This window comes from Dipodomys merriami, unplaced genomic scaffold, assembly GCF_024711535.1.
Source record: "Dipodomys merriami isolate MVZ:Mamm:240054 unplaced genomic scaffold, mDipMer1.0.p SCAF_228, whole genome shotgun sequence".
Taxonomy (NCBI): Eukaryota; Metazoa; Chordata; class Mammalia; order Rodentia; family Heteromyidae; genus Dipodomys; species Dipodomys merriami.
This window is the reverse complement of record NW_027203693.1, coordinates 129,253-144,864: the sequence shown is the minus strand read 5'-3', so window position 1 is coordinate 144,864 and position 15,612 is coordinate 129,253.

The following is a 15,612-nucleotide window of genomic DNA, read 5'->3' as shown; positions in this document are numbered from 1 at the left end:
GCTTAGTGTTAGATTAGGATTACGGAAAGGGTTAGGGTTAGTGTGAGTGTTAGGATACAGGTTAGGGTTAGGCTTAGGGTTAGGCTTAGGGTGAGGGTGAGGGTGATGATTAGGGTTAGAGTGAGAGTTAGGTGTAGGGTTAGGGTATGAGTTAGGGTTCATGTTAAGTTTATGGTTAGGGTGAAGGTTATGTTAGGGTTACAGTGAGGGTGAGGGTTAGGGTTAGTTTGAGGGTTTCGGTTGGGTTTAGGATTAGGGTTAGTGTTAGTGTTAGGGTTAGGGTGAGGGTTAGATGAGGATTAGGGTTAGGATTAGGGTTAAGGTGAGGGCTAGGGTGAGAGTGAGAGTTAGGGTTAGGGTTAGGGTGAGGTTTAGGGTTAGAGTTAGCGTGAGGTTTAGGGTGAGGGTTAGGGTTAGGATTAGGGTTACGGTTAGGGTGAAGGTTATTGTTAGGGTTAGGGTTAGGATTATGATTACAGTGTGGGTGAGGGTTAGGGTTAGGGTTAGGGTGAGGTTTAGTGTTAGAGTTAGGGTTAGGGTGAGGGTGAGGTTTAAGTTTAGATTTAGGGTAAGTTTGAGGCTGAGGTTGAGGGTTGGGTTTAGGGTTAGTGTTAGAGTTAGGTTTAGAGTGAGGGTTAGGGTGGGAGTGAGGGTGAGGGTTAGGCTTAAGTTTAGGATTAGGATTAGGGTAAGTGTTAGGGTGAGTGTGAGGGTTAGGGTTAGGCTTAGGCTTAGGCTTAGGGTTAGGCTGAGAGTGATGGTGAGGGTGAGGGTTAGGGTTAAGTTGAGGGTTAGGGTTAGGGTTATGGTGAGTGTTAGGTTTCGCTTAAGTTTAGGGTTAGGGTTAGGGTTAGGGTAAGGGTGAGGGCTAGGGTGAGGGTGAGGTTCAGTGTTAGTTTTAGGGTAAAGTTTAGGGTTAGGGTTAGGGTTTGGGTTAGGGATTAGGATGAGGGTTAGGGTTAAGATTATGGTTACGGTGAGGGTGAATGTTAGGATTAGGGTTAGGGTTAGGGTTATGTTCAGGGTTAGGATTAGTGTTATTGTTAGGGTTAGAGTTAGAGTTATGGTGAGGATGAGGGTGAGGGTGAGGGTGAGCGTTAGGGTTAGCTTTAGGGTGAGGTTTAGGGTTAGGGTTAGCATTAGAGTTAGGGTGAGGGTTAAGTTTAAGGTTAGATTTAGGGTTAGTTGAAGGGTTAGGTCGAGCGTTAATGTTAGGGTTAGTGTTAGGGTTAAGGTTAAGGTGAGGTTTAGGTTGATGTTTAGGGTTAGGTGTAGGGTTAGGATTAGAGTTAGGGTGAGGGTGAGTGTGAGGTTTAGGGTTAAGGTTAGGCTTAGGCTTAGGTTTAGGCTGAGGGTGAGGGTGGGTGTGAGGATTAGGGTTAGGGTGATGGTTAGGGTTAGGGTTAGGGTGAGGGTTAGGATGAGGGTTAGGGTGGGGGTGAGGATTAGGGTTAGGTTGATGGTTAGGTTTAGGGTTAGGGTGAGGGTTAGGATGAGGTTTAGGGTTAGGATTAGGGTTAGGGTGAGGGCTAGGGTGAGGGTGAGTGTTAGGGAAAGGTTTAGGCTTAGGCTTAGGGTTAGGTTGAGCATGAGGTTGAGGGTGAGGGTTAGGGTTATGGATAGGGTGAGGTTTAGTGTTAGGGCTAGGGTTAGAGTTAGGGTTAGGGTGACGGTGAGGTTTAGGGGTTGGGTTAGGGTCAGGGTGAGGTGTAGGGTTAGGGTGAGGGTAAGTGTGGGGGTGACGGTAAGGGTAAAGGTGAGGTTTAGGCTGAGGGTGAGGGTTATGATAAGGGTGAGGGTTTGTTTAAAGGTGAGGTTTTGTGTTAGGTTTAGGATGAGGGTGAAGGTTAGATTGAGGATTAGTGTTAGGGTTAGTGTGAGGTTTAGGGTGAGGATGAGGGTTAGGGTTAGGGTGAGGGTTAGGTTGAGATTGAGGGTGAGTGTTAGATGGAGGATTAGTGTTAGGGTTAGTGTGAGGTTTAGGGTGAGGTTAAGATTTAGGTTTAGGTTTAGGGTTAGGTTTAATGTTAGGGTTAGGTGAGGTTAGGTTAGGTTAGGTTAGGTGAGGGTTAAGGTAAGGGTGAGGTTTAGGTTTAGTGTTAGTACTAGGATTAGAGTTAGGGTTAGGGTGAGTGTGAGGGTTAGGTTTAGGGTTAGGCTTAGTGTTAGGCTGAAGGTGAGGGTGAGGTTGAGGTTTATGGTTTGGGTGAGTGTTAGGGTTAGGGTTAGGGTGATAGTTAGGGTTCAGGTTAAGTTTAGGGTTAGGGTGATGGTTAGGGTAAGGGTTACAGTGAGGGTGAGGGTTAGGGTTAGTTTGAGGGTTAGGGTTAGCGTTAGTGTTAGTCTTAAGGTGAGGGTGAGGGTGATGGTTAGTGTTATTGTTAGGGTGAGGTTTAGGATGAGATTTAGGGTTAGGATTAGGGTTAGGGTGAGGGCTAGGTTGAGGGTGAGGTTTAGGGTTAGGGTTAGGGTGAGGTTTTTGGTTAGGTTTATGGTTAGGGTTAGGGTGAGGTTGAGGTTTAGGGTTAGAGTTAGTGTTTGGGTGAGGCTGAGGGTTAGGGTGATGGTTAGGGTTAGTGTTAGAGAGGGTTACAGTGAGGATTAGTGTGAGGGTGAGGGGAAGGTTTTGTGTTAGGATTAGGATTAGGGTAAGTGTTGGGGTGAGTGTGAGGTTTAGGGTTAGGATTAGGTTTAGGCTTAGGTTTACGCTTAGGGTAAGGGTGAGGGTGAGGGTTAGGGTTAGGGTGAGAGTTAGGAGTAGGTTTAGGGTGAGAGTTTGGGTTCAGGTTAAGTTTAGGGTTAGGGTGAGGGTTAGGTTTAGGGTTACAGTGAGGGTTAGGGTTAGGCTTAGGATTAGGATGAGGGTTAGGGTTAGTGTTAGGGTCAGGGTTAGGGTTAGGATTAGGTTTCGGGTGAGGGCTAGGTTGAGGGTGAGGGTTGGGATTAGTGTTTTGGTGAGGTTTAGGGTTAGGGTTAGGATGAGGGTTAGGACATGGGTTAGGCTTACAGTGAGCATGAGTGTTAGGGTTAGGGTGAGGTTTAGGGTTAGTATTTGGGTTAGGGTGAGGGTGAGTTTTAGGATTATATTTAGGGTTAGGGGGAGGATTAGGTCAAGTGTTAGGGTTAGGGTTAGTATTAGGGTTAAGGTTAGGGTGAGGGTTAGGTTGAGGTTTAGGTTTAGGGTTAGGGTTAGGATTAGTATTAGCGATAGGGTATGTGAGGGTTAGGGTTAGGCTTAGGCCTAGGGTTAGGGTTATGCTGAGGGTGAGGGTGGGTGTGAGTGTTAGAGTTAGGGTGATGGTTAGCGTTAGCGTTAGGGTGAGGATTATAATGAGGGTTAGGATTATTGTTAGGGGGAGGGTTAAGATGAGGGTGAGGGTAAGGATAAGGGTTAGGCTTAGGCTTAGGTTTTGGCTGAGCATGAGGTTGAGGGTGAGGGTTAGGGTTAGGGTGATGCTTAGGTTTACGGTTAGGGTGAGGGTTAGGATGACGTTTAGGGTTAGGGTGAGGATGATGGTAAGGGTAAAGCTGAGGTTTATGCTGAGGGTGTGGATTAAGATAAAGGTGAGGGTTAGCATTAGATTTAGGATTAGGGTTAGGGTTAGGGTGAGATTTGATTGAACATTAGGGTTAGGTTTAGGGTTAGTGTGAGGTTTAGGGTGAGGATGAGGGTTAGGGTTAGGATGAGGGTGAGGGTTAGAATTAGGGGTAGGGTGAGGGCTAGGGTGAGGGTGAGGGTTAGAGATAGGGTTAGGGTTAGGGTGAGGTTTAGGATTAGGGTGAGGGTTAGGGTATGTGTGAGGGTTAGGGTTGGGTTAGGGTTAGTGTTAGGTGAGGGTAAGTGTTAGGGTGAGGGTTAATGTTAGGGTGAGGGTTATGGTTAGGGTGAGGTTTAGAGATAGGTTTAGGTTTATTGTTAGGGTTAGTGTTAGGGTTACGTTTATGGTGAGGGTGAGGGTGAGGGTTAGGCTTAGGGTTAAGGTGAGGTTTAGTGTTTGGTTTAAGGTTAGAGTTAGGATTAGGGTGAGGGTGAGGTTTAGGGGTAGAGTTAGGGCTAGGGTGAATGTTAGGGTTAGGGTGAGTTTTAGCGTGGGGGTGATGGTAAGGGTAAAGTTGAGGGTTAGGCTGAGGGTGAGTGTTACGTGAAGCGTGAGGGTTAGGGTTAGGGTGAGGGTTAGGTTTAGGGTCAAGGTGAGGGTGAGGGTTAGATTTAGGATTAGTGTTAGGGTTAGTGTGAGGTTTAGGGTGAGGATGAGGATTAGGTTTAGGATGAGGGCTAGGGTGAGGGTGAGGGATAGGGTTAGTGTTAGGGTAAGGTTTAGGGTTAGGGTGATGGTTAGGGTTAGTGTGAGCATTAGTGTTACGTTAGGGTTAGAGTTAGGGTGAGTGTAAATGTTAGGGTGAGGGTGAGGGTTAGGGTGTGGGTAATGGTTGAGGTGAGGTTTAGGGTTAGGGTTATTGTTAGGGTAAGGGTTAGGGTTACTGTTACAGTGAGGGTGAGGGTTAGGGTTAGGTTTAGGATGAGGTTTAGTTTTAGGGTTAGGGTTAGAGTTAGGGTTAGGGTGAGGGTTAGATTTAGGGTTAGAGTTAGGGATAGTGTTAGGGTTAGGAATAGGATGAGGGTTAGGGTTATGCTTAGGCTTAGGCTTAGGCTGAGGCCGAGCATGAGGGTGAGGGTTAGGGTTAGGTTTAGGGTTAGGGTTAGGGTTAGGGTTAGGGTGAGGTTTAGGATGAGGTTTAGGGTTAGGATTAGGTTTAGGGTGAGGACTAGGGTGATGGTTAGGGTGAGGTTTAGGGATAGGTTTAGGTTTAGGATTTGGGTTAGGGTGAGGGTGAGTGTGAGTTTTAGGGTTAGGGTTAGGGTGAGGCTTAGGGTTAGGGTGAGGGTTATTGTTAGGGTTTGGATTAGGGTTAGGGTGAGGCTGAGGATTAGGGTTAGGTTTAGGTTTAGGTTTAGTGTTTAAATTAGGTTTAGGATTAGTGTTAGTGTTAATGTTATGGTTAGGGTTACTTTGAGGGTTAGGTTTAGGGTTAGGGTTAGGGTTACACTAAGGATGAGGTGGGAGTGAGGATTAGGGTTAGGGTTAGGGTTAGGGTTATTGTTAGTGTTATGGTTAGTGTTAAGTTTGGGGTGAGGGTGAGGCTGAGGTTGAGGGTTAGGGTTAGGTTTAGGATTAGGGTTAGGGTTAGTGTTATTGTTAGTGTTAGTTTTAGAGTTACAGTGAGGTTGAGGTTGAGGGTCAGGGTTAGGTTTAGGGTGAAGTTTAAGATTATAGTTAGGGTTAGGGTTAGGGTGAGAGTGAGGGTGTGGTTTAGGGTTGGAGTTAGTTTAGGGGGAGTTTTAGGGTGACGTTTAGGGTTAGGGTTAGTGTTAAGTTTAGGGTGAGGGTGAGGGTTAGGTTGAGGTTTAGGGATAGTTTTAGGGTTAGGATTAGAGTTAGGGTAAGCATGAGTATGAGGGTTAGGGTGAGGCTTAGGCTTAGGATTAGGCTGAGGGTGAGGGTGGGGGTGAGGATTAGGGTGAGGGTGATGGTTAGAGTTAGGGTTAGTGTTATTGTTAGGGTTAGGGTTCGAATTTCCGTGAAGGTGTGAGTGCTGGTGTGGGTTAGTTTTAGGGTTAGTGTTAGCCTTAGTGTTAGGCTGAGCATAAAGTTGAGTGTGAGGATTATTGTTAGGGATAGGGTGAGGTTTAGTGTTATGGTTAGGGTTAGAGTTAGGGTTAGGTTGAGGGTGAGGTTTAAGCGTAGGCTTAGGTTCAGGGTGAGGGTTAGGGTTAGGGTTAGGGTGAGGGTTAGATTGAGGATTAGTGTTAGGGTTAGTGTGAGGTTTAGGGTGAGGATGAGGTTTAGGGTTAGGGTTAGGTTTAGGATTAATGTTAGGGTTAGGTTTAAGGTGAGGGTTAGGGTGAGGGGGAGGTTTAGGGTTAGAGTTATGGTTAGGATTAGGGTTAGGGTTAGTGTGAGTGTGAGGGTTAGATTTAGGGTTAGGGTGAGGGATAGTGTTAGGCTGAAGGTGAGGGTGAGGGTTAGGGTAAGGGTGAGTGTTAGGGTTAGGTTTAGGGTGAGGGTTAGTGTTCGGGTTAAGTTCAGTGTGAGGATGAGGGTTAGGGTTAGGTTGAGGGTTAGGGTGAGGTTTAGGGTTAGGATTAGGGTGAGGTTTAGGGTTAGGTTTAGGGTTAGGGTTAACGATAGGGTGAGGGTTCGATTGAGGTTTAGGTTTCTGGTTAGGGTTTGTGTTACGTTTAGTGTGAAGATGAAGGTTAGGGTTAGGGTGAGGATGAGGGTTAGAATTAGGGTTAGGGTGAGGGCTAGGGAGAGGGTTAGGATTAGGGTGAGGCTGGGGGTGAGGATTAGGGTTAGGGTTAGGGTTATTGTTAGGGTGAGGGTGAGTTTTAGGGTTAGAGTTAGGTTTTGGTTGAGGGTTAGGGTGAGGTTTAAGGTTAGGGTTAGTGTCAGTGTTAGGGTCAGGGTGAGGGTTAGTTTGAGGTTTAGGGATAGGTTTAGGGTTAGGATTAGAGTTAGGGTGAGCATGAGTATGAGGGTTAGGGTGAGGCTTAGGCTTAGTTTTAGGCTGAGGGTGATGGTGGTTGTGAGGATTAAGGTTAAGGTGATGGTTAGGTTTAGGGTTAGTGTTATTGTTAGGGTTAGGGTGTGAGTTTCGGTGAGGGTGAGGGTTCGGGTGAGAGTTAGTTTTAGGGTTAGGGTGGGGTTTAGGGTTAGGGTTAGGTTTAGGGTGAGGGTGAGGTTTAGTGTTAAATATAGGGTTAGGGGTAGGGTTAGGGTGAGGGTAAGGGTTAGGGTTAGTGTTAGGGTGAGGGTGAGGTTTAGGGTTAGACTTAGGGTTAAGGTGAGGCTTAGAGTGAGGTTTAGGATTAGGGTTAGGATTAGGATTACTGTAAGGATTAGGTTGAGTGTGTTAAGGTTAGGCTTAGGGATACACTGAGGGTGATGGTGAGTGTTAGGGTTAGGGTGAGGGTTAGGTTTAGGGTTAGGGTGAGAGTTAGGGTTCAGTTTAAGTTTTGGTTTAGGGTGAAGGTTAGGGTTACATTGAGAGTGAGGTTTAGGGTTAGGTTGTTGGTTAGGGTTAAGGTTAGGATGAGGTTTAGGTTTAGGGTTAGTGTGAGGGTTATGATGAGTATTAGGATTAGGATTAGGGTTAGGGTTAGGGCTAGGGTGAGTGTTTGGGTTACATTAAGGGTGAGAGTTAGGGTTAGGGTGAGGGTTAGTGTTAGGATTAGGGTTAGGGTGAGGGTGAGGGTTCGGATTAGGGTTAGGGTTAGGTTTAGTGTTAGAGTTAGGGTTAGGGTTACGGTGAGGGTGAAGGTGAGGATTAGGGTTACGGTTATGTTGAGGTTTAGGGTTAGAGTTAGTGTTAGGGTGAGGGTGAGGTTTAGGGTTAGAGCTAGGTTTAGGGTGAGGGTTAGGTTTAGGTTTAGTGTTAGGGTTAGTGTTATGGTTAGGTTTAGAGTGAGTGTTAGGGGAAGGGTGTGGTTTAGGGTTAGGGTTACGGATAGAATTATTGTTAGGGTGAGGGTGAGTGTGTGTTTTAGGGTTAGGTTTAGGGTTAGGCTTAGGGTGAGGCTGAGGGTGAGGTTGAGGGTGAGGGTTAGGGTTAGGGTGAGGGTTAGGTTTAGGTTTAGTGGCAGGGTTAGGATGAGTGTCAGGTTTAGGATTAGGGTTAAGGTAAGGGCTAGGGTGAGGATGAGGTTTAGGGTTAGGTTTAGGGTTTCAGTTAGTGTTAGAGTCAGGGTTATCGTGAGGGTTAGGGTCAGGGTTAGGGTGAGGGTGAGGGTTAGGGTTATGGTTAGGATTACGTTTAGTGTTAGGGTGAGTGTGAGGGTTAGGTTTAAGTTTAGGTTTAGGCATAAGGTTAAGCTGAGGGTGAGGGTGAGGGTTAGGGTTAGGGTGAGGGTTAGGGTTAAGGTTATGGGGATGTTTAGGATGAGGTTTAGGGTTAGGATTAGGGTTAGGCTGAGGGTGAGGTTTAGGGTTAGGGTTAGGGTGAGGTTTAGGGTTAGGGTTAGGGTGAGGGTGAGGGTGAGGTTTAGGGTTAGATTCATGGTAAGGTTGAGGCTGAAGTTCAGGGTTAGTGTTAGGGTTAGTGTTACAGTTAGAATTGGGGTGAGGGTTAGGGTGAGGGTGAGGGTTAGGCCTAGAGTTCGGATTAGGATTAGGGTAAGGTAAGGGTGAGTGTAAAGGTTAGGTTTAGGGTTAGGCTTAGGCTTAGGGTTAGGCTGAGAGTGAGGGTCAGGGTGAGGGTTAGGGTTAGGGTTAGGGTTACAGTAAGGGTGAGGGTTAGGGTGAGGGTGAGGGTTAGGATTAGGGGTAGGGTTAGGGTTATTGTTAGGGTTAGGGTTAGGGTTACGGTGAGGGCTAGGGTTAACGTTAGGGTTAGGGTTAGGCTTAGGCTGATGGTGAGGTTGGGGTGAGGGTGAGGATTAGGATTAGGGTTAGGGTTAGGGTTATTGTGAGTGTTATGGTTAGGGATAAGTTTGCGGTGAGGGTGAGGCTGAGGGTGAGGGTTATTTTGGTTAGTGTTATGGTTAGTGTTATTGTTAGTGTTAGGGTCATAGTTACGGTGAGATTGAGGGTGAGGGTGAGGGTTCGATTTAGGGTGAGGTTTAGGGTTTGGGTTAGGGTTAGAGTTAGTGTTAGTGTGAGGGTGAAGTTTAGGGTTAGAATTAAGCTTAGGGTGAGGGTTAGGGTTAGGGTTAGGGTTAGCTTTAGAGTGAGAGTTAGGGGGAGGGTTTGGGTTAGGGTTAGGTTTAGGGATAGGATTAGGGATAGGTCGAGGGTTAGGGTTAGGGTTAAGTTGAGTGTTAGTGTTAGTGTTACGGGGAGGGTTAGGATGAGGGTTAGGGTTAGGATTAGGGTTAAGGTAAGGGCTAGGGTGAGGGTGAGGTTTAGGGTTAGGTTTCGGTTGAGGTTTAGGGTTAGGGTTAGGGTTAGGGTTAGGGTGAGGGTGAATTTTAGGGTTAAAGTTAGTGTTAGGGTGAGGCTGAGGGTGAGGGTTAGGTTTAGGGTTAGTGTTAGGGTTAGGGTTAGGGTTAGTTGAGGGTTAGAGTGAGGGTGAGGGTTAGGGTTGGGGTTAGGTTTAAGATTAGGTTTAGGGTTAGGGTGAGTCTGAGGGTTAGGGTTAGGTTTAGGGTTAGGATTAAGTTTAGGCTGAGAGTGAGGGTTAGGTTGAGGGTTAGGGTTAGGGTGAGAGTTAGGTTTAGGGTTATGGGGAGGTTTAGGATGAATGTTAGGGTTAAGATTAGTGTTAGGGTGAGGGCTAGGGTGAGGGTGAGGTTTAGTGTTAGGGATACGGTGAGGTTGAAGGTTAGGGTTAGGGTTAGGTTTAGGGTGAGGGTGAGGTTTAGGGTTAGAATTAGGGTAAGGTTGAGGCTGAGGGTGAGGGTTAGGTTTAGGGTTAGTGTTAGAGTTAGGGTTAAGTTGAGCTTTAGGATGAGGGTGAGGGTTAGGCTTAGGGTTAGGATTAAGATTAGGTTAAGTGTTAGGGTGAGTGTGAGGGTTAGAGTTAGGGTTAGGCTTAGGCTTAGGGTTAGGCTGAGAGTGAGGGTGAGTGTGAGGGTAAGGGTTAGGGTGAGGGTTAGGGTTAGGTTTAGGGGGAGAGTTAGGGTTCGATTAATTTTAGGGTTAGGTTGAGGGTTAGGGTTAGGATTAGTATTAGGGTGAGTGCTAGGGTGAGGGTGAGGATTAGGGTTAGGGTTAGGATGAGGGTTAGGTTTACGGTGAGGGTGAGGGTTAGGGTTAGGTTGAGGGTTAGAGTTATGATTATGGTTAGGGTTATGGTGAGTGTTAGGAGTAGGGTTAGGGTGAGGTCTAGGGTGAGGGTGAGTGTTAGAGTTAGTGTTAGGTTTAGGGTGGGGTTTAGGATTAGATTGAGTGTTAGGGTTAGTGCGAGGGTAAGTGTTAGGTTTAGGGTTAGTGTTAGGATGAGTGTAAGTGTTAGGGTGAGGGTTAATGTTAGGGTGAGGGTTATTGTTAGGGTTAGGGTTAGGGTTACGATTACGGTGAGGGTGAGGGTGAGGGTTAGGTTTAAGTTTAGGGTTAGGTTTAGTGTTAGGGTTAGGGTTAGAGTTAGGGTTAGGGTGAGGGTAAGGTTTAGGGGTAGGGTTAGGGTTAGGGTGATGGTTAGGGTTAGGGTTAGTGTTATTGTTAGGGTTAAGGTTAGAGTTATGGTGAAGGTGATGGTGCGGTTGAGGGTTAGGGTTAGGGTTAGGGTGGGGTTAAGGGTTAGCGTAAGGTTTAGGGTGAGGGTGAGGTTTCGGTTTAGATATAGGGTTAGGGGGAGGCTTAGGGTGAGGGTTAGTGTTAGGGTTAGTGTTAGGGATAGGGTGAGGGTGAGGGTTAGGTTTAGGTTTAGGGTGAGCGTGAGGTTTAGGGTTAGGGTTAGGGTTAGGGTTAGAATTATGGAGAGGGTGAGGGTGCGGGTGAGTGTGAGGGAAAGTGTTAAGTTTAGCGTTAGTCTTAGGGTTAGGCTTAGGGTTAGGCTGACGGGAGAGTGATGGTGCGGGTTAGGGTTAGGGTTAGGGTTATGGGGAGGGTTAGGATGAGCGTTAGGTTTAGGATTAGGGTTAGGGTGATGGCTAGTGTGAGGGTGATTGTTAGGGTTAGGGTTAGGGTTAAGTTGAGGCTTAGAGGGAGGTTTAGGATTAGGGTGAGGATTAGGATTAGAGATTTAGGGTTACTCTTAGGGTTAAGGTTAGGGTGAGGGTTAGGTTGAGGTTTAGGGTTAGGATTAGTTTTAGGGTTAGGATTAGGGTTAAGGTTAGGTTTAGTGTTAGGTTTAGGGTTAAGGTTAGCCTTAGGCTTAGGGTTAGGCTGAGGGTGAGGGTGGAGGTGAGGATTAGGGTTAGGGTGATGGTTAGGGTTAGGGTTAGGTTGAGGGTTAGCATTAGGATTAGGGTTAGGGTGAGGGCTAGGGTGAGGATGAGGGTTATTGTAAGGGTTAGGCTTAGTCTTAGGGTTATGCTTAGCATGAGGTTGAGGGTGAGGGTTAGGGTTAGGGTGAGGGTTATGGTTAGGGTGAGTGTTAGGGTTATGGTTACGGTTATTGTTAGGGTTAGGGTTAGGGTTACGATTACAGTGAGGGTGAGTGTGAGGGTTAGGGTTAGGTTTAGGTTGAGGTTTAGTGTTAGGGTTAGGGTTAGAGTTAGGGTTAGGGTGAGGGTGAGGTTTACGGGTAGGATTAGGGTCAGGGTGAGGGGTAGGGTTAGGGTGAGTTTTAGGGTGGGGGTGACGGTAAGGATAAAGCTGAGGGTTAGGCTGAATGTGAGGGTTATGGTAAGGGTGAGGGTTAGGTTTGGGGTGATGTTTCGGGTTAGGGTTAGGGTGAAGGTGAGGGTTAGATTGAGGATTAGTGTTAGGGTTAGTGTGAGGTTTAGGGTGATGATGAGGTTTAGGGTTAGGGTTAGTGTTAGGCTTAATGTTAGGGTTAGGCTTAAGGTGAGGGTTAGGTGAGGGTGGGGTTTAGGGTTAGTGTTAGGATTAGGATTACGGTTATGGTGAGGGTTAGTGTGAGGTTTTGGGTTAGGGTTAGGGTTAGGCCTAGTTTTTGGCTGAAAGAGAGTGAGGGAGGAGAGTTAGGGTTTGGGTGAGGGTTAGGGTTACAGTTAGGGTGAGAGTTAAGGTTCGGGTTAAGTTTAGGGTTAGGTGAGGGTTAGAGTAAGGTTTACAGTGAGGCTGAGGGTTAGGGTTAGCTTGAGGGTTAGGATTAGGGTTAGGGTGAGGGCTGTGGTGAGGGTGAGGTTTACTGTTAGGTTTAAGTTGAGTTTTAAGTTTAGGTTTAAGGGTAAGGTTAGGGTAAGGGTGAGGGTGATATTTAGGGATAGAGTTAGGGTTAGGGTGAGGTTTAGGTTGAGGGTTAGGTTTAGGGTTAGTGTTAGATTAAGGTTTAGGTTTAGGGTTATGGTTAGGGTGAGGGTTAGCTTGAGGGTTAGGGTTACAGTGAGGGTGAGGGTTAGGGTTAGGGTGAGGGTTAGGTTTAGATTTAGGGTTAGGGTGAGGGGGAGTGTTAGGAATAGGGTTAGGGTGAGAGTTAGGCTTAGGTTTCGGTTGAGGGTGAGGGTGAGGGTTAGGGTTAAGTTTAGGGTGAGGGTTAGGATGAGGATTAGGGTTAGGATTAGGGTTAGGGTGAGGGTGAGGGTTAGGGTTAGTGTTTGGGTGAGGTTTAGGGTTAGGGTTAGGGTGAGGGTTAGGATGAGGGTTAGAGTTATGGTGAGTGTGAGTTTTAGGGTTAGGGTTAGGGTTAGGGTTATGATTAGTGTTACGGTGAGGGTGAGGGTTATTGTTAGGGTTAGGCTTAGGGTTAAGGTTAAGGTGAGGGTGAGGGTTAGGTTTAGGGTCAATTTGAGGTTTAGTGTTAGGGTTAGGGTTAGAATTATGGTTAGGGTTCGGGTGAGGTTTAGGATTAAAGTTAGGGTAAGTGTGAGGCTTAGGTTGAGGTTTAGGTTTAGGGTTAGTGTTAGAATTAGTTTTAGGGTGAGGGTGAGGGTGAGGGTGAGGCTTAGGATTAGGGTTAGGTTTAATATTAGGGTAAGGGTTAGGGTGAGTGTGAGAGTTAAGTTTAGGATTAGGCTTAGGGTTAGGCTGAGAGTGAGGGTGAGGGTGAATGTTAGGGTTTGGGTGAGGGTTAGGGTTAGTGTTAGCGTGAGAGTTAGCGTTTGGTTAAGTTTAGGGTTAGGGTGAGGGTTACGGTTAAAATTAGGATTAGGGTGAGGGTTAGGGTTAGGGTTTGGGTGAGGGTGAGTGTTAGGGTTAGGCTTAGGGTGTGGTTTAGTATTAGGGTGAGTGTTAGGGTTAGTGTGAGTGTTAGGGTTAGGGTTAGGGTTAGGGTTTGGGTTAAGGTTAGGGTTAGGGTTAGGGTTAGTTTTAGGGTTAGATTTAGGGTAGGGTTAGGGTTAGGGTTAGGATTACGGTTATTTTTAGTTTTAGGGTTAGGATGAGGTTTAGGTTTAGGGTTAGGGTTAGAGTTAGGGTTTGGATGAGGGTGAGGTTTAGGTTTAGAGTTAGAGTTAATGTTATGTTTAGGGTTAGGCCGAGGCTTAGGGTTAGGGTTAGGATTAGGCTTTGGCTTAGGCTTAGGCCCAGCATGTGTGTGAGCGATAGGTTTAGGTTTAGGGTGAGGGTTAAGGTTAGGGTTAGGCTGAGGGTTAGGATGAGATTTACGGTTAGGAATAGGGTTAGGGTAGGGGCTAGGTTGAGGGTTAGGTTAAGGGTTAAGCTTAGGGATAGGGTTAGGTTTAGGATAAGATTTAGGATGAGGGTGAGTGTGAGGATTAGGGTTAGGGTTAGGGTGAGGTTTAGGGTTAGGGTTTGGTTAGGGTGAGGGTGAGGCTGAGGATTAGTTTTAGGTTTCGGTTTAGGTTTAGGGTTAGGGTTAGGGTTAGTGTTAGGGTTAGGCTTACAATGAGGTTTAGGGTTATGGATAGGGTTATGGTTGGGATTAGGGTTAGTGTTATTGTTAGGGTTAGAGTTAAGGTGAATTTGAGGGTGAGGGTGAGGGTTAGGGTTAGGGTGAGGTTTAGGGATAGGGTTAACGTTAGGATGAGGGTAAGGGTGAGGTTTAGGTTTAGAGTTAGGGTTAGGTTTTGGGTTAGGGTGAGGATTAGATTGAGGATTAGGGTTATGGTTAGTGTGAGGTTTAGGTTGAGGATGAGGGTTAGGGTTAGGGTGAGGGTTAGGGTTAGAATTAGTGTTAGGGTGAGGGCTTGGGCGAGGGTGAGTGTTAGGGTTAGGCTTAGGGTGTGGTTTAGTATTAGGGTGAGGGTCAGGGTGAGTGTTAGGATGAGGGTTAGGTTTATTGTAAGGGTGAGGTTTAGCATTAGGGTGAGGGTTGGGTTAGGATTAGGGTTAGGGTGAGGGTGAGGGTGAGTGTGAGGATTAGGGTAGGGTTAGGGTTAGGGTTAGGTTTATGCTTAGGATTAGTTTTATTGTTTGGGTTAGGGTTAGAGTTACAGTGAGGGTGAGGGTTAGGCTTAGGCTTAGGCTTATGCTTAGGGATAGGCTGAGCTTGAGGTTGAGGGTAAGGGCTAGGTTTAGGGGGATGGTTAGGTTTATGGTTAGGGTGAGGTTTAGGATGAGGTTTAGGGTTAGGGTGAGGTTTAGGGTGAGGAAGATGCTAAGGGTAAAGTTATGGTTTAGGCTGAGGGTGAAGGTTAAGATAAGGGTGAGGGTTAAAGTTCAGTTTAGGGTTATGGTAAGGGTTAGGGTTAGAGATAGGGTGAGTGTTAGATTGAGGATTACGGTTAGGGTCAGTGTGAGGTTTAGTGTGAGGATGCGGTTAGGTTTAGGGTGAGGGTGACGGTTAGGATAAGGTTTAGGGTTAGGGTGAGGTTTAGGGTGAGGAAGATGCTAAGGGTAAAGGTATGGTTTAGGCTGAGGGTGAAGGTTAAGATAAGGGTGAGGGTTAAAGTTCAGTTTAGGGTTAGGGTAAGGGTTAGGCTTAGAGGTAGGGTGAGGGTTAGATTGAGGATTACGGTTAGGGTCAGTGTGAGGTTTAGTGTGAGGATGAGGGTTAGGTTTAGGGTGAGGATGAGGGTTAGAATCAGGGTTAGGGTGAGGGCTACGGTGAGGGTGAGGGTTTGGGTTAGGGTTTGGGTGAGGTTTAGGATTAGGTTGAGGGTTAGGTTTAGTGTGAGGGTTAGTGTTAGGGTTAGGGTTAGTGTTAGAGTGAGGGTAAGTGTTATGGTGAGGGTTAGCCTTACGGTGAGGGTTATGGTTAGGGTGAGGGATAGGGATAGGGTTAGGGTTATTTTTACGTTTAGGGTTAGGGTTACGGTTACGGTGAGGGTGAGGGTGAGGGTTAGGGTTAGGCTTAGGCTTAGGGTGAGGTTTAGTGTTAGGGTTAGGAATAGAGTTAGGGTTAGGGTGAGGCTGAGGCTGAGGGTTAGGTTTAGGGTTAATGTTAGAGTTAGGGATAGGGTGAGGTTTAGTTTTAGGGTTAAGTTAGGCTTAGGGTTAGGGTTAGGGTGAGGGTTAGTTTGAGGGTTATGGTTATGTTAGGCTTAGGCTTAGGGTTAGGGTGAGGGTTAGGTTTAGGGTTTTGGTTAGGCTGAGGGTGATGCTGAGGATTAGGGTTAGGTTTAGGTTTAGGTTTAGGTTTAGGGTTAGTGTTAGGGATAGGGTTAGGTTTACGGTGAGGGTTAGGGTTAGCGTTAGGGATAGGGTTAGGCTTAGGGTTAGGCTGAGTGTGAGGGTGTGGTTGAGGATTAGGGTGGGGATTAGGGTTAGGGTTAGGGGAGGGTTAGGATGAGCATTACGGTAAGGATTAAGGTTAGGTTGAGGGCTAGGATGAGCGTGAGATTTAGGGTTAGGCTTAGGGTTAGAGTTAGGGTGAGGGTGAGGTTTAGGGTTAGAGTTAGGGTTAGGGTGAGGCTGAGGATGAGGGTTAGGTTTAATGTTAGAGTTAGGGTTAGGGTGAGTGTTAGGGTGAGGGTGATGGTTAGGGTTAGGGTTGGGCTTAAGCTTAGGGTTAAGCTGAGGGTGCGTGTGATGGTGAAGGTTAGGGTTAGGGTGAGGGTAAGTGCTGGGTTACAGTGAGCGTGAGGGCTAGGGTTAGGTTGAGGGTTAGGGTGAGGGTAAGGGTTAGAATTAGTGTGAGGGTTAG